Below are 25,637 nucleotides of genomic sequence, written 5' to 3'. Positions count from 1 at the left end.
ATCCTTTCCCCACTCCCCAGCCATAGCTGTTTGGGCTAGGGTTGGAAACCTGTCCACGGTAGGCCCCTTGGAGTCTCTTGCTGGACACTTGGGATTAGAATGGAGACAGTCAAGTTAACAGACAGTAATGCTGGACCTGGACGGTCACCAGCACGTGTTGGAGGCTGAGGGCACCATCCAATGTAAGCCATGGTGGATGGTGTAATAGGAGAGCAAAGGAAGGCAATCTGGGAATGGGTTGAATGGGGAAGGAGAAAAGGTGGGGGAAAGAGAGAAATGTAAAATGAGGGAAGCAGAGGAAGAGATAACATGGCAATGAAGAAAGTAACATCTTTGGTCATTTTCTGTTCCAATCACCCACAGCAGGCCTGTCGGTTCTCTCTTACCTTCTGTTCTCTTTTACCTAAGTAGATTTTAGTGGCTTTTCTATTCTTGATCTCCAACCATGCCCTAAGACATATGGTAACACAGACTGAGGATTTTCTGATGGCAGGGCTTTGTCTCATTCCTTTTTGGAACAAGCACAAAGTAGATGCTCAATGAATTTATACTGAAATGACATGAAAATCATATGTTTGTATCTGAAGTGTCACCGATGGCATTTATATAAAAAAGGTTAATTAAAATAGATAATTATGTTTCAACAGGCATTTCCCTGGATCTTCTCATTTGGTCTACAAGTATTTTTTCTTTTCTTTTCTTTTCTTTTTTTAGAGATAGGGTCTTGCTTTGTCATACAGGCTGGAATGCAGTGGCATGATCATAGCTCAGGCTGGAATGCAGTGACGTGATCATAGCTCACTGCTGCCTCAACCTTCTGGGCTCAAGTGATCCTCCCACTTCAGCCCCTCCAGTAGCTGGGACTACAAGTTTGTGCCACTATGCCTAGCTAATTTTTCAGAATTTTTTTGTAGAGATTGAAGGGGCGGGGGGGTCTCTCTATGTTGCCCAGGCTGGTCTTGAACTCTTGACCTCAGGGATTCTCCTGCCTCAGCCTCCCAAAGTGCTGGGCTTACGAGTGTGAGCCACCACATCTGGTCCACAAGTATTTTTGAGTGCTGTGTTCACTGTGTTTTTGGGACCCACACAGGATCTAGCTCACTGTAGGGTTTATTTTAAAATGTCTGTTGAATGGAATGGCTCAGGATTGCTTTACATACTGTAGAGATATAAAAAGAAACATAATTTATGGTTGCTCTACATAAGCAGTATCCAGTGTAGTTGGGAAGATACATGGAAAAAAAAATCAAACATAGTGATTTGCAGTGGATTTCAAATAGCTGGAAGAATGGAGGTTCAGTGAGGTCTCATGTATTTAGAGAAGTTTTGTGGAAAATCAGGAAGTTGAGTTACACCTTGAGAGCTGGGTGGGATTTGGCATGTTAGAAATAGGTAGAGATAGGAAGAAGACAAAATGCTTAGCAAAAGCCTGGGGGGCAGTAATGAGAGTTTTGTTGTAAACACAACTTACAATTTAATGATTCACATGAAGAAACCTGAGACACCGTGTCCAAGTACGGGAGGCAATGGAGTGCCATGGCTAAGGGTGCTGACGATGGAGGTAGACTTTCCGGATTCAAATCTCAGTTCCTCCTTCCCCCCTCGCCCCTGCAACTGCCTTTGTGATATTGGGCAATTTACTTAACCTTTCTGTGCCTTAGTTTCCTCATCTGTAAAGTTGGGGATAATAATAGTACCCACTTCATAGGGATGTTGTACAATTGGAGAGGACGCTGTTTGTAAAGTTCTTAGATTAGTGTCTGGAACTTAGTAAGCATTTAATCAATGTTAACTCTTAATTGTTTTTGTAATGGAACTCTGGTGCTATGACCCAATTAAAAGAACTATCCAGTGAATTTTGAATTGGGTATAGGATAGCAGATCTCTTGGTCATTAAGTAAACCAGTTACTATCGCTGGGGTACTGGTAGGAACTGGTTTATGGTCAGAAGAACATTGAGTGTGTAGAACTCAGTGGAAGGCTTTGAGAGCCAGGGAGAGGAATTTGGACTTGGGGATGACGGGCAGGGCACAGTCATATCTCCTGAGCAGGGGAATGATGTGATGAAGGTGAGAACAGGAAAGCCAGGGCAGCAGGCAGTCCAATGAGCACCAGTGAGGGAGTGAGGGGGCTAGTGCAATAATTCAGGGGTAAGGTGATGAAGGCCAGGGACAGGACCGTGGCTGTGAGAGGGAAATGCGGTGGGAAATTGGAGAGACTTCAAAGGGAAGGTGTCCACTTCTCACCTCCTCTACTGCTGCCACCCTGGTCCAGGCGACTGTCACTTCTTGTGTGGATTACTGCAATGTTCCCCTAACCCTTCTGCCTCTGGCCTTGCCCCGAGGCCTAATCTCTTCACAGGTACTGCTTTGCAGTCTGGCAGCTTTCCTACTGCACTCCGAGGACAAGCTGAATGCCTCGCTTGGATCTACGAGGCCTACGTGGGAATCCCGCTTCCACTGGCTTCATTCCCTACTAGGCATCCACCCCACTCCACGAGGCCGCTATCCCTGACTTCTTCCAACACATCAGGCCTTCCTCAGGGAACTTGCCTATGCCTGTTCTTCTTCTTTTTTCTTTCTATACGGCATCTCACTCTGTCGCCCAGGCTGGAGTGCAGTGGTGCGATCTCGGCTCACTGCAAGCTCCGCCTCCTGGGTTCACACCATTCTCCTGCCTCAGCCTCCCGAGTAGCTGGGACTACAGGCACCCACCACCCCGCCCGGCTAATTTTTTGTGTTTTTAGTAGAGACAGGGTTTCACCGTGTTAGCCAGGATGGTCTCGATCTCCTGACCTCGTGATCCGCCCGCCTCTGCCTCCCAAGCCTGTTCTTCTTAAGTATCTGCCTAGGCTAAGTGTGGTGGCTCACGCCTGTAATTGCAGCACTTTGGGAGGCCCAGGCGGGTGGATCACTTGAGGCCAGGAATTCGAGACCAGCCTGGCAAACATGGCGAGACCCTGTCTCTATTAAGAATACAAAAATTAATCAGGTGTGGTGGTGCATGCCTGTAGCTCCAGTTGCTCGGGAGGCTGAGGCACGAGAATTGTTTGAACCCAGGAGGCAGAGGTTTCAATAAGCAGAGACCGTGCCACTGCACTCCAGCCTGGGTGACAGAGCGAGACTCTGTCTGAAATAAATAAATAAATAAATAAATAAATAAATATCTGCCTAGATAATTCCTTTACCTCTTTTCTCCTTTAAGTGTCTGCTTGAATGTCATCTTATTAGTGACCCTTAGCCACCCTTTTAAAGTAGCAGCCCTTCTCTACCTCTGCACTCCCTGTTCCCCTTACCCTGTCTGGTTTTCTCTTTGTAGCCCTTATCACTACTTGACCTAGGAGCTCTTTATTTGTTTATTGTCAGATTTCTGCACTGGGATGTGAGTTCTATGAGGACAGATATGTTTGACTGTCTTGCTTATGGATGTATCCCCAGGAACTAGAACAGTGCCTGGCATACAGTAGGTGCTCAATAAATGTGTTGAATGAATGCATAAATAAGAAGCAGTCAGATTTGTTGTGTTAGGCACAATGCCCAGCAGCCCTTCAGAGGCTGCCTTATTTATGCTTCCAGTGATGCTGTTCAAGGAATGTATTGTTCTCATTGTTTTACAAATGACAGCACTGAGGCAGAGACCAGAGGTGAACAGGGGCACAGAGCTGGTAAGTGATGCAGTCAGGAGTTATGTCCAGTTCCTTTGACCTTGGTGTCGCTATTCTGCATGGCTAAGATGAGATGGGGAGGGAGGAGTCAACAGGATGCCGGGGCTTCCAGGTTCTGGAAGATGGAAGAGTGTCAGAAGCACTGACAGAAATGCAAATGCTGGGAAGAAGGCCAGAGCTTCAGAAAAAGAAGTAGCTGAGGGAGGAAATGTTGGATCAAGTAAATATTCAGGAAGAAAATCCTGCTGTTAAGGAGAATGACTAAATAATATATTGTCCAAGACCCTTGTGAGAGTGAAAGTGGGCACTATTTTTTTTTTTTTTTGAGACAAGATCTTGCTTTGTCGCCCGGGCTGGAGTGCAGTGGCACAATCTCGGCTCACTGCAACTTCCACATCCCAGGTTCAAGCGATTTTCTTGCCTCAGCCTCCCAAGTAGACGGGATCACAGGCATGTGCCATCACACCCGGCTATTTTTTGTATTTTTAGTAGAGATGGGGTTTCACCATATTGGCCAGGCTAGTCTGGAACTCCTGACCTCAGGTGATCCACCTGCCTCGGCCTCCCAAACTACTGGGATTACAGGCATGAGCCACTGGGCCCGGCTGCACTATTAATAATAAGGTACAACAACAGGCATACATGGAGGCTGTCCCAGCAAAGGGGGACAAGCGGTCCCTTTGGACTCAAGTGATTGGAACATCCATGACAGTCATGTCTAGAGATTTGGGTATCTCCCTTCTGGAGATACACAGGGAAGCCACAGGGTTAGGGTTCTCATCATCAGGGACAAGGAGGAAGAGAACATGAAGACCAACTTTGAGACCCTACCTGAGATAAGTGGGAGGAGAAGAAAGAGCTTATGGAAGACAGAACCGGAAGGGAGAAGAGGCACAGAGGTCAGAAGGAGAGGGGACAGGAAGGAGGGGGAGCGGGGGAGGCCACATTTTTCACGCAATTTAAAAGTAGGTCAGTGGGAAGCTGGTAACAAAAACAAGACTAGAGAATCACTTGTTTTTTGATTTTGTAACAAAATCTTCATCTGTTTCAACACAGTGCTAAAAGGCATTTAATTAAAGCAGCTTTGAATTCATTTTGACTTGAGAACTTTTCTTCTGCAGCTCCCATATAAACCTTGAGACTCTTTGGGATGCTTTCTTTTTTTTTTTTGGAGACAGAGTCCTTGCTCGGTCACCTTGGCTGGAGTGCAGTGGCACTATCTCGACTCACTGCAACCTCCACTTCCTGGGTTCAAGCGATTCTCCTGCCTCAGCCTCCCAAGTAGCTAGGACTACAGGTGTGCGCTACCATGCCTGGCTAATTTTTGTATGTTTAGTAGAGAGAGGGTTTTGCTATGTTGACCATGCTGGTCTAGAACTCCTGGCCTCAAGTAATCCACCCACCTCAGCCTCCCAAAGTGCTGCGATTACAGGTGTGAGCCACCACTACCGGCCTGGGGTTCTTTTAAAGGCTGGATCAGGAATCGGGTTTTGGTGTCCCAGCTTGAAGTTTAAAAAAGTTTTTTTATTTTTTTATTTTTATTTGTTTTTAAGGAATGTTATTTGTTTCTGGGCAATTTATTTTACTTTTATTTTTTTACTTTAAGTTCTGGGATACATGTGCAGAATGTGCAGGTTTGTTACATAGGTATATATGTGCCATGGTGGTTTGCTGCACCTATTAACCCATCATCTAGGTTTTAAGTCCCTCATGCATTAGGGTATTTGTCCCAATGCCTTCACTTCCGTTGCCCCCCACCTCCTGACAGGCCCTGGTGTGTGATGTTCCCCTCGCTGTGTCCATGTGTTCTCACTGTTCAACTCCCACTTATGAGTAAGAACATGCCGTGTTTGATTTTCTGTTCCTGTGTTAGTTTGCCGAGAGTGATCAGCCTGAAGTTTTTTCCTGCGCCTTTGCTTGGCCCAAGGCAATAAGAGGTCCTGCATTCAGAGTGGCATTGACACAGATCAAATCTGGGCCCCAGGTGGAAGATACAGAAGCAAAGGGGATACTTCTGTGATTTCTTTGGGGTCAGAAAGGTTAAAAATTGAGCTTCTGAGCCAGCATGAGTAATAGTGTCTAAAATCTGGTTTTCCATGGCAAAGTAGAAATGTTAACATTTCATGAACAATTCAAGCAGGTATTTTCCGACCTTGGCTTCTTCCTTCAGTGGAGGGAGGGAGATGGGGCGGGGGAAGCAAGCAAGCCAACAGAACCCTAGTTCAAAACATAATTGAAATGATAGCATTAACAACAATGCTGGTGTCTAGCAGTAACGTGGTTTACCAACTCTGGTGGTCTGTCTTATAATTGGGAAAAAGAGAGAGCTAGGTTGCTGAGCGCAACATTTTTGTCTATCGAGACATGATTAGTCCACTTGGCTCCAGTCAGAAGGTGCCTTTTCCAGGTAGTGACGATGTGCGCTTAGCGCATGGCTTAGTGTTCTCAGTTTATTAGAGAGTAAAGTCTCAGGACCGAGCCCATGGAAACAGAATCACTCTCTCGCATTCTCTGAATGGGAGGATGAGTAATCGTGGCGGGTAGCAGCAACCGGCAGAGGACAAGCAGCAGGCCTTCCCTGCAGTTTCTTTTTTATCACAGCAGAAGTGTTACTGGGCAGAAATCACTGTGGCACACAACCCCTGGGCACCAAAGGGAATAAAATCTCACAGGAATTCAAAGAGAACAAAGTCATTAACACTGAGCCAAAGCCTGCTGGCATACATCGCAGAAATCAAATGGATATAGAGGGCTCCTGAGAGGAGAAAATGCGTAACTCTAGGCTACCCTGCACGAGATGCTAATATCAGTACCTAAATACTGGTTTTCACGGAAGCAGTTTGTCTGTAGCTGGTGTTCCTGCCACATTGGACGAGTGTGTGTCAAGGCTGACCTTGAGCAGAATGAGGAAGTAGGAGTTTGTTTTGGCACACCACACCGCTCGTCCTTCTCAACTCTACCCTAAAGACTGAGCCCTCTTCAACAGTCCCATGCAAGGTTTTATACTCAAAATGAGAATTTATTGGCAGTATATGGTACGGCACCAACTATGCTCAATACGCTCCTCCTTTCTCTTTTGATCACCTCCCTCCTTCCTCTTCCCCTCTTGTCCCATCTGTTTTATTTCCATGGCTTTTCTTTTCCCTTCTCCCTTCTTTTTGACCATTCTTCTTTTCTTTTCCAGAAATATAAAACAGGGAGAGAGAGAAAGGATGGGAGGAGGTGGGTAGTGTGGGGCTGGGGGAGACAGAGAGAGGAGTCAGGGAGGGAGGGTTATCTGTTATCTGTAGATTTTAAATCTGTAATGTTTGTTGGGGTTTCTTTGTTTTGTTGGTGTTTATTTTCACCTCATAGGGTTGTTGGGAGGATTAAATGTGGAGTGTTTAGCTCAGTGCCTGGCATGCAGTAAGATCTCAGTAAACACTATTTATTAGTATTGAAAAGTTTACCCTTGGAATAAACATCTTCAGATCTAGGCCATCTATTTGGGGAATGGGGGATTTCTTCTTTCCTCTTAAAAAGTTCCTTTTTCTCAAGTTCTTGTTTTATTTTTATCTATTATTATTATTATTTTTAGAGGCAGGGTCTCACTCTGTTGCCTAGGCTGGAATGTGGTGGTGTGATCAAAGCTCACCACACCCTCAAACTCCTGGGCACAATCAACCCTCTTGTCTCAACCTCTCCAGTAGCTGGGACTATGGGTGCATGCCACCATGCCCGGCTAATTAAAAATTTTTTTTTTTTTTTTAGGAATGCGGTCTTGCTGTGTTGGCCAGGCTGGTCTTGAACTCCTGGCCTCAAGCAACCCTCCAGCCTTGGCCTTCCAAAGTGCTAGGATTACAGGTGCAAGCCACTGCACCTGGCCCCTTTTTCTGAAATTCTTTTAGGATAATTACATGTATACATGCACATAGTCATATGCACATGAATGTACATATACACACACAGACATTTTCTTTCTCTGTTTTACAGAGGGAGCTCAATGCAGAAAATAAAGCCAAGGCTTCAACTTTGATCGAGTAAAGTAGCTTTCAAAAAATTTTAACCTCCGCAACTGCCACCTATACACACCCTCTATATAAAACAACACAAAAATTTTCAATAAACAATCCTTATCTTCACTGCTGGCACTATTGTGTTCAGGTCTGTTCCATTCTCTTTCATTTAAAAAAATGCTGGCCAGGTGTGGTGGCTCATGCCTGTAATCCCAGCACTTTGGGAGGCTGAGGCGGGCAGATCACAAGGTCAGGAGTTCAAGACCAGCCTGACAAACATGGTGAAACCCCGTCTCTACTAAAAATACAAAAAATATAAAAGTGCAGTGGTGTGATCTTGGCTCACTGATCACTCATCTTTGCCTCCCCAGTTCAAGCAATTCTCCTGCCTCAGCCTCCCCAGTAGCTGGGATTACAGGCATGTGCTACCATGCCCGGCTAATTTTATATTTTTAGTAGAGACGGGGTTTCTCCATGTTGGTCAGGCTGGTCTCGAACTCCTGACCTCAGGTGATCCACCTTCCTCAGCCTCCCAAAGTGCTGGGATTACAGGCGTGAGCTTTATAAATTTTAACTCATTTAGTACCCATAACCACTCTAACCACTCTAGACAGTACACTATACTATAATTACTCCAGGGGAAGAATTGCCTGTTCTTTTTTCCCAACATCTAGCCAGAATCCAGAAGACTCGCATATTATAGAATCTGGGCTAAATACTTAAGTAGAAATGAGAATAATATTATGGAACAAGCAATTGCTTTCATAAATCCTGATGGGCAAACAATAGCCAAAGATAGTGACCACAAACCTTGAATCAGCAAACCTGAGACTTGGCATATTGCTGTAGTTAGGCTGAAATTATTTGTGATATACTACAAACTTTTGTTGTAAAACATAACATAAAAATTTAGTCACATGTAAACATTCACCCAGAGAAAATTTCTGTAACATTTGTTGTTTCATCCTGAACTTAATGCAGGATAAAACAACAAGGGGCCAGGGCACCCCACCTACTTATCACCCTTTGTCACCACCATCACCACCAGCACCCACAGAAAGAACAGCCTGGTGTCTGAAATGGTGGGTAAGGAATTGCTTGTAAACTAAAAAGAGAAAACTCAAATGTCTACCTGTTTAGTTAATGGAGTTTTAAATATTTGACAACCTTCATTCTTCTCTCATTATAAAAGTAAAATGATGTTCACTGTTAAAATTCTGAAACATGCAGTGAAATGTAAAAATGAAAATATAAATGACCCCGAGTATCACCACATACACACAGCAGCTATTCACACTTGGTGTAGTGTGAGTGTGTTTAGGCCTTCAGACATGTTTTGTTTGGCTTACCCAGTGTTTTAAAATGTTTTTCATTATAAAAACCTGGATTTCCAGTATCTCTTGAAAAAATACCATGATCTGACAACACTGGGTCCACATTTTTGCACAACAGCTGCTGAGAGCTGAGTAGCTGCTGCCCCTCTTGGGCAGGGCAGGGCATATGTATTTCCTCCACCCCGGTCCCCACCATTCCCATTTTTCTTACACTTGGTCAGGTTCATTTGCTTGTTATTCTCATATTCTGGTGGGCATTTGAGTTTTCTCTCTTTCAGTTTACAAGCAATTCTTTACCCAGCATGTCAGGGATCAGGCTGTTCTTTTTGTGGGTGGTGGTGATGGTGATAGTGGTGACAAAGGGTGATGGGTAGGTGGGGTCCTCTGGTCCCTTGTTACAGAGGGTGGGGGAGCAGAAGTCTTTTATTTCTGGATTCTGCTCTTGCTTTTCTAGTATGTTTAACATTTTAAAAAAGCTCTATATGTAGAGGATTAATTTCTTTTCCTTCCTTTCTTTCTCTTTATTTCTTCTTTCTTTCTCTTTCTTTCCTTCTTCTCTTTTTCTCTCTCTTTTTTTTTTTTTCCAAGACAGGCTGGAATGCAGTGGTGTGAATCTCGGCTCACTGCAGCCTCCTCCTGGGGTCAAGAGATCGTCCCACCTCAGCCCGAGAGTGGCTGGGACTACAGGCATGCGCCACCACAGCCGTCCAGCAAATTTTTGCATTTTTTTGTAGAGATGTGGTTTCATCATGTTGCCCAGGCTGGTCTCAAACTTCTGGGCTGGAGCAATCTGCCTGCCTTGGCCTCCCAAGGGATGAGCCACTGCACCCAGCCCATCCACTAAATCCTTAAATGAAAAACTGCCACTGGCCTCTGTACTCCATACCTGGAGTTTTTTCTAGGCCACTGGCTTTTAATTTTTTTTAAAACCATCACTCACAATGAGAAGTAAGTTCTATAAAATGACTCAACATATACATGTTTACAACAGAAAAAAATGTTTCACAGAATAATCACTTGCCCTTTATGTGATATACACTGGTAAGTTCATTCTCTTCTAATACAATTAAAAAAATAAACGGGTCATGACCCATTAAACTGATGTAATAACTCTCCTACAGGTCATTACTCTTGGTTCGAAATACATCTTTCTGGGACAATTTCTGGTTTACAACTTAGGACTTCAGCTTTTCTCTTTCCCCGACCCATTCAAGTCTTGCATGCCGTTCTTCAGTAATCCCTTGAAGCCAATGACTTGTTTGGATCTGCTCACCTGGATTTGACAGTCCCCACCCTCTACATCATGACTTCTAGACTTCAGCTCAGTCATGGGCACCACCCAGTCCCTGTTGTGCCCCATCCAGCTTGTGCAGGGCCTGTCTTGGGTTGGCATCATCTCTTTCTATGCATTGTTCCTACTTGACAGGGATGGGAACTATGGTAGAGGATGAAACTTGTCATGCTGAGAAGAGCATTGCCTACCATCATCAAGAAAGGCTGTACCTAGAGTACTCTTACCCCAGATACTCACATGTCGGCTCCCTCATTTCCTTCAGCTTCTGTTCTACTGTCCCCTCCCCAGAAAGGCCTTTCCTGACTATGGCACCTCAACTAGACCCCTGGTCCCATCTGTCCCCTTGCCTTGCTTTAGCTTTTCTTTTTAGCTCTTATGGAGGGTCTGGCTGTAGGAGTCATAGAATGTAAAAGCAGGGAGAGATTTACAGACCAGCTATGATTCAAGCCTCTAATTTTATAGAGAGGAAATGCAAGTCCAGAGAGATAAGTAAAGAGTCCATGGCATCCTAGATTATTCATGGCAAATCTGAACTGGAAACCAGATCCCTGGGTACTTGTCAGTTCCTCACTGGTTATGATGAGGTTTTTGTTTGTTTGTTTGGTTATTTATTTTTTTAACTCTGTCTTATAATAAGCTCTAGGATACATGATATTAGACTGTATTATACTTAGTAGTAAACAGTGGTATGAAAATGTTCTGCTTGCAGGTTTCATTTTACTCTAAAACACACACACACACACACACACACACACACACACACTGAAGCATAATGAGGTAGGTGACATAGATACCACTTCAATTAAATAAAGTGCAATATCAAAGGGAAAATGTTGGGTACCAAGATTCAGGAGACTAACTGCATTGGTACCCAGAAATTTCATACAAGCAAAGACTTGAATTTAAGGCTCCAGCGAGGCACAAGGTTTGTTGATGAATGGTTGATGAGGAGATAGAGGCTTGTGTCACAGGATTTGATAAAGGAGAGAGAGGGGCTATACAGCAGCATAACTAAGGTACAACTGTTTGTTTTCAGAAGAACCTTCCAAAAACAAAGGGGGGAAGGTAGTTCAATCCACAGCTTGTAACTTTTGCACATGCAGGAACTGGGTGTTTTGGGGAGTTCTAGAAGCTCTTCCACGTAGTACTTTTCGGTTCTAAACACTTTGTAGATTCCCACAATACAAAAGTGTTGGGGATTAGTGGAAATTTATATTTTTTAATGTTGGCAGTCCTGGATCTAGTCACTATCTTTTGGCAATGACATTAATATTCTCCTTTTGAGGAACTGCTTCTCTCTCATTGGTTGCATTCTGGTGGGACTGTTTTGCCCTGACTACCCTTAGCCAGGTGGAAACTGTAAGACCCAAGCTAATCTAAAAGGGAACTGAATCTCAATCAGTGTGACAGAGATGGAAAATAGCTAAAGCTCACATGTCCTAGTAACACTAGACAAAGCAACACTCTGTCTAGACTATGGGAATATTCTTGCTACACAGACCCTGACATGGCCTTACTTTTTATCATCTGCTGGCCTGGTTCTCTAACCTTCCCTTTCATGTGAACTCTCCCATATCCTCCTAGTAAATTTCCTTCTGTTTAAGCTAGCCATTGTAATTTCTGATGCTGACAAAAAAACCCTTAATTACAATGGACAATCTGACCTGGGATATTCAACCACCACTTTCCACCAAATCTATATAGTAAGGGGCATCTCAATAAATATTTATTCATTGTCTACAACTTGCCAGGTGGCATGCCAGGGGCTATCTTCTAGGTTATCTAATTTAACCTTGTAACAATACCACAAAATAGGAATTATCATTCAATTTTAGATGGAAATACCAAGTGTCTTAGTCCATTCAGGCTGCTGTAACCAAATACCATAGACAAGGTGGCTTAAAATCAATGGAAATTTATTTTTCACAGTTCTGGAGGCTGGGAAGTCCAAGGTCAAGGCCCCAGCTGAGTTGGTGTCTGATGAAGGCTCACTTCTTGGTTCATAGACAGTCATCTTCTCTCTGTGGTCTCACATGGTGGAAGGGGAAAGGGTGCTTTCTGGGGTCTGTTTTATAAGGGCACTAATCACAAGGACTCCATCCTTATGATCTAATCACCTCCCAAAGACCCCATTGTCTTTTTTATTGAGACGGAGTCTCGTTGTGTTGCCCAGGCTGGAGTGCAGTGGCGCAATCTCGGCTCACTGCAACCTCTGCCTCCTGGGTTCAAGAGATTCTCCTGCCTTAGCCTCCCAAGTAGCTGGGACTACAGGCACGTGCCACCACGCCCAGCTAATTTTTTGTATTTTTAGTAGAGACGGGGTTTCACCATGTTAGCCAGGATGGTCTTGATCTCCCGACCTCATGATATGCCCACCTCGGCCTCTCAAAGTGCTGGGATTACAGGCATGAGCCACCATGGCCAGCCTACCCTATTGTCAAATACTATCACATTGGAAATTAGGTTTTGGCATATGAATTTTTAGGGACACAAACATTCAGTCTATTACACCAGGGGCAAGTAAATTGCCAAACGTTATATAGTTTGTAAGTAGCAGAGTTGGGATTCAAACCCATGTCTAATATTCTTTCAATATGTCTGTTTTTCCTTTTTCCTTTTCCTCAACTGTAGTACTTGTGTTAAGAATCTAAAGGTATTCAACAAAGCTAAATTTGTTCTTTAGAAAATCTATCAGCTATTAGGAAGATTTAGGAGCCAAAAAATTATTCTAATCAATATCATAGAAAGCATGCATCTTAGCAATAATAGATTCCCAGAAGATTTATGTGGTGTTTCATAACTACAGTGCTTCATGACTATAGAGATCAATTAATTCAAATTTCTCATCTTGTAGATAAGAAAATAGAGGCCAACAGATTTCTGTATTGTAAGTATTATTGAAATTACTATTATATTTGCCAATAATGAGGTTTTGATCCAAACCAATTTAGTTTAGTCATAAAAAAGTGGGACTGTGTACATTTATATAGCTCAATTAAAATCTGGGAGCTGAAAGAAACCTCCAGGTCTCTTACAATAATGTATCCGTCTGCCTCTATCATGGTGAGTTTAAAAAATATCACCAAGTTGTCTTTTTCTTTATAGCCTTTAAAGAAGGCAATTCAGTCACCTCCCTTGTAAAGCATTAGAATGTTGTTTATACCTCTCAACCTAACGACATTAAAAAAACTAATATATTCTATTTAAAGGTATTTAAAATTGTTATTTGAAAATTAGAAGCAGCCTTAAAATAGAAGTATTACTAGGCAACTATAATAATTAGAAATAACATAAGCCTGAGGTTTCAAAAGTAAGTAACTAGGGCGAAAGATGGAGAGGCAATGGGAAAGTTTCTTTTAATCTAAGAGAACAGTTATGGGGGTCTGCACAATATAGTGTGAACCTGTTACACTCATTTTAGGACACTCCACAGTTGACTCTCTTGTAGCAAATGTTTATTGAAAGCTTCTTGGCTGGGCATGGTGGCTCACATCTGTAATCCCAGCAATTTGGGAGGCTGAGGCGGGTGGATCATGAGGTCAGGAGTTCGAGACCCGCCTGACCAACATGGTGAAACCCCATCTCTACTTAAAAAAATACAAAAATTAGCCAGGCATGGTGGTGCATGCCTGTAATCCCAGCTACTCAGGAGGCTGAGGCTGGAGAATCACTTGAACCCAGGAGGCGGAGGTTGCCGTGAGCCAAAATTGAGCCACTTCACTCCAGCCTGGGTGAAGAGTGAGACTCTGTCTTAAAAAAAAAAAAGGAAGCTTCTTATATATGAGTTACTGAGCTAAGAGCTTTTAGAATACAAAGACAACCAGATGCAGTTCCTGACTGTAACTAGCTGGGAACTAGTTAGGGAGATACAGCAGATCCACACATACCTTTAACAATATCAAGTGAAAAGCGGTTATCAGATCCACAGAAATGCACTGCAGGTAGGGCAAGGCTACACTACACTGGGGGTCGGGGAAAGCTCTTGAGGATGAATATGACTTTGACAGTCAGAGACAGTGGAAAGGTTATGCACCCAAGAAAGTATGGCATAAAGAGAGGCCTAAAGATGAGTAATGTTCATATATAAACTTTCCATTTCAAGTCCTAAATCTACATTGGGACCTGTGCTTTCCTGTTTGGAAGCTCCTCTCTTCAGCTCTCTATATGTTAAAATCCTAACCACCAAGGACTTATATAAAGAGATTGAGTGGATGTGTTAAAAGGGTGAGGTTGTTGATACATTTATTCTCTTTTCTTATTTAGTTGTATTTTTCTTTGTAAGTAAGATTGTATTTTAGAAAATAATTATTTTTAAAAAAGATATTGTACCTACCTCTCACGGCCAACTTAAATCCTTGCTCCTCAACATAAATTCCTGACTACCTGATAACATTAAATTTGAATTGAAGTGTTAATGTGAACTCCTGATTTAAAGGGTTTGTGTGTGTGTGTGTGTGTGTGCGCGCATGTATAGGCTCTGTCCACTGTAAGAGTCTAGAAGCAATAATGGCTCACTGGCAAAGAGAACACTTACTGCCTCTAAATAGCATTTTCTTTTCTTCTTGTTCTTTTTTTTTTTTTTTTTCTCACTCTGTCGCTCAGGCTGGAGTGCAGTGGCTTGGTCACTGCAGCCTTGACTTCCTGGGCTCAGGTGATCCTCCCGCCTCAGGCCCCGGAGTAGCTGGGACTACAGGCATGTGCCAACATGCCCAGCTAATATTTTTGTGTTTTTTGGAGACACGGGGTTTCACCATGTTGCTGGTCTCAAACTCCTGGGCTCAGGAGATCCTCTCGCTTTGGCCCACGAAAATGCTGGGATAATAGGTGTGACCCTCCATGCCCAGCCTCTAAATATCATTTTCTACTAAAATTAGCCAAGGTTCTTTGGAGGTCTGGGGCAGGGAAATATAACTTAAACCAGGTAAGCCTAGACATACCAGAGTTCCAGAAGGAAAGTCCTCCAGGACTAACAGAGGCCTATCAAGGAGGCCCTTGAAGGAGCTCTCACTGACTAAATTTGGGACAATTTGGGCATTAAGAAGAAAAAGCAAAGAGAGAGAGAGAGAAAGAAAGAAGAAAAAGGAGGAGGAGGAGGAAGAAGAGGAAGAGGAAAAGGAGGAGAAGAAAAGCAGCAGTTTAACATTCATTTGACTCTCACTTTGACAACTAATATATAAAGGAGAAGTAAATATTAACTACCTCTTCTTAGGAAGAACTGTAGGTTTTCTCCATTTGAGGAAAGTTTTCCTTCCCAAATAGTGCTAGGTAATAAATATTTTCATTTGAATTATTTGAACCTTATGAAATGGTTTATATTAGACTTTTTTTTTTTTTTTTTTTTTTTTGAGACAGAGTCTCGCACTGTCGCCCAGGCTGGAGTGCAGTGGCATGATCTCGGCTCACTGCAACCTCTGCCTCCCGGGTTCAAGAGATTCTCCTGCCTCAGCCTCCTGAGTAGCTGGGATTACAGGCATGCACCACCACACCCAGCTAATTTTTGCATTTTTAGTAGAGACGGGGTTTCAAAATGTTGGCCAGGGTGGTCTCGATCTCTTGACCTCGTGATCTGCCCGCGTTGGCCTCCCAAAGTGCTGTGATTACAGGCATGAGCCACTGGCACCCAGCCTCAACTATTTTTAATGTATAAAATTTCACATGATTTTCATTCCATATTCAAATATGGGATGAAAAACTCAGAAAAATCAACATTTTGCAACTCCCAGTGAAATGACTGATTCAGGCAAGAATCATCCACGGATGCTGAAACAATCATGTGAAAAGTTATTGGAGCAAAAGCATGAATCCCCCTGGTGCCAAGTGTCTCCTGCTGGATCACTTGCTGATTGCGAAGCGAAAACACACCTTTACATCTCAGTGGGGAAATGCGGCTAGCATTGCTTTAACGGAGGGGTCAAATCGAGCTTGGTTAATGGGTGAGACAACCTAACATTTCGTTTCCCTTGATATGATGCAGTCTGAAGTTCACAGCATGACCTGTAAAGCATTCTAGCCAAAAATGTCAAAGCTGCGTGCTCATCATTCTCTATTTGCCCTTAGAAATCCATTCGGCACCTTTCACCATCCTGCCCTACACCCCTAGAGACTCACCCCTGCAGACTCCATTGCCCAGGCTCCTTTGCTTTTTGGCTTCTGGTTAGATTTGGCCAATGCAGGGGTTCCAACAGCCGTTTTGAAGGTAGAGGAGAGACATGTTGTGGTATTTGTTCTCCACCACCCCACTCCCTGCCCGGGTGCAGTTTTGGTGGTGCCTGTGTTGCTGCTACATCCATGGCTCTTGGTGGGGACCCCTCTCCCAAAGCTCCAGTTCCTGCAATGCTTCAGTAACTGCACTCAGCTCAGGCTGTTGTAGACCTAGGGCCAGCAGTCCCACAGTGCCTCACCATCGCTTGTTCCCTATGCCTGCCCACACATCTGTAAATAGTCCCTTCATTTCACATCCTTCAGTTAGACCCTTTGAGTATGCCATCTGCTTCCCGTCAGAACAATGATTGATTCTATCTGAATCAAACCTGTTCTTATTTGAACAGAACATCAAGTCTAGAAAAACAAGTTAACACCTTGAGATAACAAACAAATCCAGAATTTGGGACCATTTACTAGTCTGGTTCTTTCAAAGGTCAACGTTATAAAAAAAAAGTAGGACACTTCCAGATTAAAGTAAGTTAAAGAGATATAACTATCAAATGCAATGTATAAATCTGGTTTGTAAAATCATATTATACTATATCTTATACCATATTTATTTTTGGAACAACTAGGAAAATTTTAATATTGACTAGATTTTTGATGATATTAAAAAATATGATAAAGGTATTATGGATTTCAGGCAAATGTCCTTTTTAAAAAGGTGCATACTGAAGGAATAAGGCTGACTACCTTACCCTTATACAATGACTGCAACTTCCTTTAAAATGGGTAGCAAAATATTTAGATAGGTAATATGGCAGAATATGAACAGGTATTAAATCTAACTGATGGGGTCATGGTGTTAATTGTACCATCCTTTCAACTTTTCTGTTTGAACATTTTTATAATAGAATAAAATAGTGGAAAACATTAATTAAAAAAAAAACAAAATTGCTAACCTACCCAGGAACGATTTATCCTTTTCCCAAATGGCTATAGTTTTTTTACTTATACTGTTCATTTGCTTTTTGTATGTGCCTGTTCCAACAGATTGTCAGCTCTTGGAAGGGAAGGACTGGGCTTTGTAATTCTTTTTATACCCTACAGAGGCTCATGTAAAAGTTTTATTATTATTATAATTATTAGAGACAGGGTCTCACTCTGTCACCCAGGCTGGAGTGCAGTGGTGCAATCATAGCTCACTGCAGCCTGGAACTTCTCAGCTCAAGCGAGCCTCTTGCCTTAGCCCCCCGAATAGCTGGGACTACAAGTGTGTGACACTATGCCTGGCTAAATTTTTTTTTTTTTTAGATGGAGTCTCATTCTCTTGCCCAGGCTGGAGTGCAGTGGGGCTATCTCGGCTCACTGCAAGCTCTGCCTCCTGAGTTCAAACAATTCTCCTGCCTCAGCCTCCTGAGTAGCTGGGATTACAGGTGCTTGCCACCACGCCTGGCTAATTTTTGTATTTTTAGTAGAAATGGGGTTTCACCATGTTGGCCAGGCTGGTCTCAAACTTCTAACCTCAAGTGATCCACCCACCTTGTCCTCCCAAAGTGCTGGGATTACAGGTGTGCTAATTTATTTTTTGTATAGATGGGGTCTCGCTATGTTGTTCAGGCTGGTCTCAGACTCCTGGGCTCAAGCATCCTCCAGCCTTGGCCTCCCAAAGCGTTGGGATTACAAGTGTGAGCCACTGTGCCTGGCCATTTTAAAATCGATGTGAGCCAGTCTCATTGTGCACAAACATAGGCATGTGTGTGGTCAGAAGGTTTCTATTTCGTTTTTCATTAAAGGAAGGGAAAAGGCTCAAAAAGCTGAATGGGATGCAGAGAAGTGCAATTTAGACACTTTCTTGGAATTATCAAAGAGCAGTTTTGGGGTCCCTTCCTTGGAGCCAGTGAAGACAGATGGCATAGGGTCTGATACCTTACAATACCTTGAAAGTTTTGCAACTCCAGACAAGCCGTTGAAGAAGCTGGCTCCCAAAAAAGATTCAGGTGCATTCCAACTTTACAGTCTACTCAAGCCAGAGAGAAAATCAGGATTAGATTAAGCCTGAATAGAGAAAAATTAATTTTGAGTAAACTGCTTAATGAGATCTAGTCTTATATTTATTTAATTTAATTGAAATAGTATGTCAACACATAAAAATTAATGTGGCAGGCCGGGTGCGGTGGCTCACGCCTGTAATCCCAGCACTTTGGGAGGCCAAGGTGGGCGGATCACAAGGTCAAGAGATCGAGACCATCCTGGCCAACATGGTGAAACCCAGTTTCTACTAAAAATACAAAAATTAGCCGAGCATGGTGGCGTGTGCCGGTAGTCCCAGCTACTCATGAAGCTGAGGCAGAAGAATCGCTTGAACCCGAGAGGCGGAGGTTGCAGTGAGCCGAGATCCCGCCACTGCACTCCAGCCTGGCGATAGGGTGAGACTCTGTCTCAAAAAAAAAAAAATAATTAATGTGGCTGGGCATGGTGGCACATGCCTTTAGTCCCAGCTACTCAGGAGGCTGAGACAAGAGGACTGTTTGAATCCAGTAGTTCAAGTCCAGCCTGCAAAACACTGTGAGACTCCATCTCTAAAAACAAACAAACAGACAAACGAACAAACAGAATTAACGTAATTCTCTTCCTGGCTAACATTTAATCCTTTTTGCCCTGTAAACCTGCTGAAACCTCCATGGTGGGCCAGGGCAGAGAGAGAAGCTCTCAATCATCTGACAGAATGTGTGTATGTGCATGAGACAAATCCTGTGGATTCCTCACACAAACACTACCTCCTACCCTATTTCCAGCTAAGAAAACCCTGATTTTCAGGTATCAGGTGCCCATACTTTAGGGAAATTGTTGTCATCCTGTTCATTTGTCAATCTTTGGTTAAAACGTGGGCATGTGACATAATCAGGCCAAGGAAGTTGGGAGGGTGAGAGTGGGGGTGGTGGATTTTCTATGAGGTTTTCAGAAAAAGTTTCTCTGCTCTTAAAAAAAAAAGATATATTTGAGAAATAGACGCTTTATGTTTCTAAATGTTATTGTATGAAGATGTGATGCACCATTAATCTGCTGCTAACACCCTCTCCAAAAAATGAAAAGCCCTGATTTGTAGCATTTGTCTGTTTCCATTTCTGTGGTGTAAATTCTCTCATTATGGCCAATTTCAAGCTCTACAACTGACTGGCAAAATTCCTAAATATTTAGCAATTGGCTCTCAGGAGCCTCTGGGAACCAACTTCAGCCCAGCATGATCACTGAGAGCTGCAGAACTCAACTTGTGAAAAGAGTAGGCATTGTGGTGGGAATGGCGGAGCAGAAAGGTGAGAGACTCTAGGTCCTTAATGACACTTGAGAGCCATGAAATTAACCAACCCTGGAATCTTCCTATCTGTGGACTTCTTATTACATAAGTTAATAAATGTACTTATTGGTTTAAGGCTGGTCAAACTGGTGTGTATGTGTGGGGAATCTGGGCTTGATGTAGCCAGTGCAGATATCCATGGGTTCCCACCTAGTGGAGGGAGGGGAATGCAGCAGGGGAAAAGCTGAACGCTGGATAATGGAAATCTTCAGTTGGTCAGGAAGAAGGGGACAGCAGAGGAAGGGGGGTGGGGAGGACCATCCGGGTTGAAACAGGCCTCTGGCTGGTTGCTGAGAGGAACAGGATGGTGGCTGGGGGCCAGCTGGGCTGTCAGGGCCCTTGCCAAGGAGACTGAAGTTCAGGGCAAGGCTCCAGCGAGAGCAGGCGGCTGAGTGAGAGTCAGGAAGTCAGGCAGAAGCCCAGGTTTGGGAAGGGCTGCCCTGCCGGGTGCTGCAGATCACAGTACTGTGGGATGGAGGGAAAGGGATGCATGAGAGAAGGGGAAATGCAGAGAGAGGCAGGAGTATAATTCCAGAGGTCTAGACTACTCACTTGCCATAGGATGGGAAAGGGCTTTCAATGTCCACTAAGGCAGAGTCAGAATTCGCACAGATGCTGAGCAGCTGAGGCTGAAGGTTGAGGATGCTTTCAGCTGAGGTGGCTGAAGGTTGGGGATACCATGGATCAGGCTGAAAAATGCAGAAGAAACCAGCATCTTCTCCAAAGCTGCCTTAGCGAATTTTCTTGGTGATTTTAGAGAATTGCTGCCTACCTATCTTCCTAGACCTTCAAAAAGGGGCATCACTCCTCCCTCCTATTGTCACAATCCTTGGGGTCCTGAAATTCACTGCCAAGACTGATGTTTGGCCTTCTGAAATATGCTCCCTCCTTCCTTGTGTGAAGAAATTTGTTTGCCTGCTTGTGGCAGAAGCAATTTCATTCCTGTTGTGAAATGCCCCTTACTTGCAGTGTGATTTCTCCTGTTATTCATTCACTCCTTTTCTTTATTTTCTCTTCCCATCCATTTAGTAACCCACCCACAGGTCTATTCTTCTTTAGCCCAGTGCCATTCATTGAATGACTACCTAGGAAGGACTTTTATAATTGAATTTTATGGAGGAAGTAGGTGCAGGAAAAATGAAAGCTGATGTGTTAACAACATTCTCTGGGGATTTTCAGAACATTATTTTCCTCTCTGACTTAGCTGGGAAGCCAAAGGGCAGGAAACTTGGCTTCCTTTGCACTCTGTTACTGCTGGAAGTCATGGTTAGTGATATTAATTTATTCAGTGGGCTGAATTCTGTGACAATATCATTACCAGGGAGTAATTAAGGGTGGGATCAAACAGAAGAGGAAACCTTCAAAAGTGAAGTTTTCCCCAGTTCATGCTGCCTCCTGCCATCTAGGAAAGTTTGGCTTATTTTATGAGCATCTCCCAATTTAGTGAGATGCTTCAGAGAGTGAATAAAAGGAAAGCTTTTCTGCAATGCAAAACCCATCCTAAAAAGTCACTAGACAATTATAAAAATGGAAACTATTTGGAACTCATTTAATAGACAAGGGCTAATTTTCTTTGTAAGTAAAGAACTCCTAAAAATCCGTAAGAAAAAGACCAATAGCCCAATAAAAAATGTGCAAAAAAGTCCACAGAAAATGGAACACGAATGTTGTTTAAACATATACAGACATCCATTTTTCATGTATTAGATTGGCAATGATACAAAAATTAACAACACACTGTGTTGGCAAGAATGTGAAGAGACAGGTGCTCTCATATATGACTGGTGGGAAAATAAATTGGTACCATCTTATGGAGGGTTATTTGGAAATATTCTTATGAACATCTATATGCTTTGACTTATTAAAGCCAGTGCTAGGAATTTATCCTATAGGTTTGGTCACATACATAGAGAATGAGATGTTCACAAGATTGCACATTGCAGCCTTGTTTGTAATAGTGGAAGATTGAAAACAATCTAGATATCTCAGTAAGTGATTATTTAAATAAATTATGCATATTCATATAATGAAATATGATATAGCCATAAAAAAAGAATACTCTTTAATAAGGGAGGATACTATCTTTATGTATACACCTTGAAAGATCTCCAAGATATTTTAAGTGAAAAAAATTAAGGTGTAGAAAATTGGTCAATAAAAGAGGGGAGAAAAAATACACAAGACATGTCTGTATTTGCTTCTTATGCATAAAATATGTCCAGGAGGATATCCAAGAAATTGATAATATTTTGTACCTTGGTGAGAGGAAATAGGTGCCTGGGGCATAGGGTAGGGGAGAGAGTTTTTCCTTTTAAACTTTTGTTCATTTTGGAAATGTACTGCTAATTCAAATTAGTAAATAAAAATTGTTTAAGAGAAATGTCGGACACATTACATCTGAAATGACCTAAATTCACCCAGTCTGTTCTATGTCCTTAATTTTCAATTTCTGCCTCTTTTATTATTGACTGTTAGTAGCTTTCCATCTTCATCTTTCCATTTTCTCTGTTCCTCCAGGTGCCACACATTTTCTCTCTGCTTCTGTCCTCAGTTTGCCGCTTGATTTCCCCTGCAGTTGTCAAGAAACAGCCTTTTTAGCTGGATATTACTACATAGACCTCTTTCTGTGTGCCAGACTGGGGTAATCATCTCAATCCTTTCTTCAACACCTCCTCCCCTAGAGAGCAGAAAATAAAGTTGTGGTTGGGAGTTAAGCCAGAAGCTGGCTATCCTTGCAGGGAACCCGGCAACTGCCAGAGTAGTTAGTAACTTATGGCATATATGTTGCTAATGGTGGGTGAGGTCATTTCAAGAGCTGGAATTGGGAAGAAGGATAAATACATACATGGAGGAGCAATAGAAGTCTACCCTATGGAGCATGTGGAAGTGAGTATTGAAGTTGAGGTTGAAATCCTTGCTCTGCCACTTACTGGTTATGTAAGGCAAGTTTTCTTAGCTTAACTTCTCTCCTATGTAAAATGGGTTCTATAATGGTTAATGTGGCTAAGACTGCGGGGCTGGCAGTTAACCCCAATCCATTCTTGTTTTCTTTTGTGGTAACAGATATGTGGGCACATGGCTGCTAACATATTTCCAAGTCTCCCTTGCTGTTAGACATGGTCAGGGAACTAATTCCCTGCCAGTGGAATGTGAGGAAAGTGTGTGTCATATTCAGCTCTGGGACATAAGACTCCTCCATGTTCTTTCCCCTTCCTACAAGGTGGAACTCAGAACAACCCAACCTTGACTGTGGAGACAAGAGCAAGATCATAGGGGTTTCAGAGTAATGATTTGGGAGGAACCTGGTTCTCTAAATGAATATATGAAGCAGAGCTGCCTGTCCACCTGGAACACGTGCCCACTGTTACATGAGAGAGAAATGAACTTAGATTTTTAAACCATTCCATAATTGTTGGGTTTCCTTCTTACGGCAGAATAGCTTTACCCTAATCAATAGAGTTAAGTCTTTTTATGTTGCAAGTAATAGAATACTCAACTCAGACTAGGTAAATTAATAAGTGGTTTTACTTAGCTCCCATATAAGAGAAAACTTTAAAAGGATGGAAAATTGTAGGGTTTTTGATTTGGTATTCAGTGATATCATCAAAAATTGATTTCTCCTGTCCCTTTGCTCTTTTGTGAAGTCAACTTCACTCTGGCGCTGGTTGCCCTTATGAACAAAAGTTCTCTGAGAAGGAATTTGGAGAAAAGACTTCATCCTTGTAAACAGTTTGCAAACTGAGGAGATCATAGCCATCTGTGTGCATTTCAGTGAACAAAGAGAGCGTTCAGATTTTATAGCAAAATTTCTTGTCTGGGATCCCAGTCAGGTCTGTTTATACAAATAAAGGATTCAAACTTGCATGGTTCTGATTAGTCAACACTGCTGAGTTCTGATTGGTTGATACAGCTGAGCCCTGATTGGCTGAGGCAGGTGAGCTCTGATTGGTTGGTTCAGGTCAGAGCTGAAAGTCCCCAGGTTAAAAAGGTGTGGGTTTTCAGGGAACTCAGAGGACTTGTGTGACCTTTAGTTAGCAAATAGCATCTTGGCTCCATTTTAAATTTAGGACCAGTTAGCCACTCAGGATTCATCTGAAAGGCTGGGTCTTTCAGGTTCACATTTGTTCACTTCCTGGTGGTGGCAAAAGGGCTGTGGCAATTCCAGGCTTCATGTCAGCTCCTTCTAGAAGGAGAGAGAGAGAGGAAAAGTTTGCACAAGTGAGCTTCTTTCCTACACCCCCAGAAAACTTCTTATTGGTTCGAATTTGGTGATATCTCTTCCCTGAACTGTGACCAGGGAATGGGCTTATACCGATCAGCTTAAGCCCTAGCCACTTGTCCTATCTCTAGCAGCAGGGATAGGCCAGCTGTTCTAGAACATGCGGGCTATGTGGAGGAGGTGTGGGTAAAAATTGAAATGTATGGTAGGGAAATATCACATATCCACTACAGGAATGTATTTATTGTTTAAGGATTAAATGGAGTGAGATAACATATAAAGGGCCGAGTACAGGGCTTGGCACAGAGGAGGTGGGTACTGATTGTTAATTTACTCTTCCTTCCTCCATCTAGTTAGCTGTGCAGCAAAGTGGTATGGGGTTAAAGAAGATTCCCTGTTTAGGTTTCTCAAGGCTGTGTATTTGCAGGACCAGTGAAACAGGGTTGTGATGTGCACAGAGACATATCTTCTCAGTTTCAAGATTCCTGTCCCCCATAGCAATTATTGGCAGGAATCGCCCAGGGAGAGCACCACCACCTCACACTCAGTTCCCAAGAGAATGAATATAAGACTTGGCTCCACCCTTCCAGAAGCTCCTTTCCACAATCCTAGATGATTACTGGGCCATCAACTTTTTGTTTGTTTGTTTGTTTTTGAGACTGAGTCTCGCTCTATCACTCAGGCTGGAGTGCACTGATGTGATCTTGGCTCACTGCAACCCCCGCCTCCTGGGTTCAAGCGAGTCTCGCTCTTCAGCCTCCCCAATAACTGGGATTACAGGCGCCCACCACCACGCCCGGCTAATGTTTCTATTTTTAGTGGAGATGGGATTTCACCATGTTGCCCAGGCTGGTCTCGAACTCCTGACCTCAAGTGATCTACCCGCCCTGGCCTCCCAAAGTGCTGGGATTACAGGCGTGCGCCACTGCACCCGGCCAACTTTGAAAGACACAGATTTGAGCTTCCAGAAGGGGCTGCCTACCCAGCATCTTGTGTTACTAGTGCTTCTTCAGGTGGGATGGTAATTGAGAGACGTGCCTGGGCCAGGTTAATGGCTCCTCCTCCATTCACTTGGTTAGAGGCTGTATAATGTAATGAAAAGGTTCTGGTCATGAGTCTGAAACTTCATTTTACCATCACTATCTGTGTGATTTTGTGTAATTTAATTCTTTTTGCTTTAGATTCCTCATCTGTAAAATAGGGCCTTGACTCTTGCTCTACCAGCCATTTAGGGTTGTTGTGAGGCTCAAAGAAATATTGTATTTGAGAGGACTTGTAAATAGAAAATAAATTTTAAATAAAAAGAGTTGGCTAACATAATAATAGAAATACTTTTCTAGGACCTAAATTTCTCCGTACTAAGGGTCACCTGGGGCTTGTGAACAAAACTAGTTGAGAGAGAACAGGCCAAGTGGGATATTTTTGTTCATAGTGACAGCAGATAGGGCTAGGTTTAATGAACAATTATGTATTGATTACCTAGGTGTGTTTGTTACTGGTGTTTTACATGTTAGCTGCTAATTTAATCTTATTACTAACTCTATAAAGTAAATATTATCATACCAGTTTTATAGTGAGGAAACTGAGCCTGAGTGCCTGTGCCAATATCACACATTTAGGAAGTGGCAG

General features: G+C 42.9%; 1 long non-coding RNA gene across 2 annotated transcripts in view; it reads left to right on the top strand.

Annotated features, from left to right (window-relative positions):
• Positions 1-25,637, top strand: part of LOC129009943 (uncharacterized) — a 91,287-nt gene that overhangs the window by 24,576 nt on the left and 41,074 nt on the right. The window contains exon 4 of one of the 2 annotated variants that reach the window (XR_008492885.2): positions 2,362-3,078. The exons of the other annotated variant lie outside the window; for it this stretch is intronic. This is a non-coding gene — a long non-coding RNA (uncharacterized LOC129009943). Of the gene's footprint in view, positions 1-2,361; positions 3,079-25,637 lie in introns of those variants that run through there. 2 annotated transcript variants of the gene reach the window in all.

The sequence above is a fragment of the Pongo pygmaeus genome, chromosome 10, assembly GCF_028885625.2.
Source record: "Pongo pygmaeus isolate AG05252 chromosome 10, NHGRI_mPonPyg2-v2.0_pri, whole genome shotgun sequence".
Taxonomy (NCBI): Eukaryota; Metazoa; Chordata; class Mammalia; order Primates; family Hominidae; genus Pongo; species Pongo pygmaeus.
The sequence above is the reverse complement of the archived record's forward strand: the minus strand, read 5'-3'. Positions and strand labels throughout refer to the sequence as shown.